The sequence below is a fragment of the Delphinapterus leucas genome, chromosome 15, assembly GCF_059928025.1.
Source record: "Delphinapterus leucas isolate spDelLeu-1000000601 "Yukka" chromosome 15, BTC_Dleu_Yukka2, whole genome shotgun sequence".
Classification (NCBI taxonomy): domain Eukaryota; kingdom Metazoa; phylum Chordata; class Mammalia; order Artiodactyla; family Monodontidae; genus Delphinapterus; species Delphinapterus leucas.
Window position 1 is genome coordinate 30818204 of NC_143143.1, and position 876 is coordinate 30819079.

Genomic DNA, 876 nt, shown 5'->3' on the forward strand with positions numbered 1-876 from the left:
GTGGAAACCAAGGCTTCCCGTCCTGCAGCTAGCTAGCACCACCCCTCAGGAGTCAGTGCCCCACTCGGTTCTCTGGGGCATCTCTGGGGATGGGGGCAGGGTGGAGGGGCAGCTGCTGGCATCTTCTGGGGGCTGACATTCAGATCTGGAGAAATCTGTCCCCGGACTGGTCCTTTCCCCCGGCTGGTGGGACACACCCTGCCAGCGCCGTCGCAGCAGCAGGTCTGACCACCTGAAGGCTGCCGGGCAGGCCGACCCTAGTTTCCGGCTGCCCATCCAGTTACTGGACGCAGACCAGCCATCTCTCAGGCCTCGGCTTCCGTACTGTCCTCCCGGGTGGTGATAAACAAAACAGAAGCAGCTGCCACGGTTTAGTGAATAAAATGTAGGTCAGTGCTATACTGTTTCTTCTCTGCCTCTTAATTCTCCCACTTCTCTGCCCCTTCTCTAGGAAATTCCTTTTCATTGAAAAGATGAGGGAATAATATTTGTTGTATTTTGCAAAGTAAAAAAAAATTCCTTTGGGGAATTCCTTGGTGGTCCAGTGGTTAGGACTCCAGGCTCTGACTGCTGAGGGCCCAGGTTCAATCCCTGGTCGGGGAAGTAAAATCCCATAAGCTGCGTCACGGCCAAAGGAAAAAAAAAATTTTTTTAAAGATAAAGACAGCAAAGGGAAATGCCCCATGATAAAAATTATTAAAAAAAAAAAAAATCCCTTCGTGTGCCCTTTAGCCCATCCTGTGCCCAGCCTCACCCCCAGGCAGACCACATGGTACCCAGGAGGGATCCTGCTCAGAAGCCAACTTGGGGCCTTTTTTTTTTTAACATCTTTATTGGAGTGTAATTGCTTTACAATGGTGTGTTAGTTTCTGCTTT

At 50.6% G+C, this 876-nt stretch overlaps 1 non-coding gene across 1 annotated transcript; it reads left to right on the forward strand.

Moving 5' to 3' along the window:
• Window positions 1–530: 530 nt before the first annotated feature.
• TRNAQ-CUG (transfer RNA glutamine (anticodon CUG)) lies at window positions 531–603 on the forward strand. Its single transcript has one exon. It is a non-coding gene; the product is annotated as a tRNA-Gln (tRNA).
• Window positions 604–876: the final 273 nt, after the last annotated feature.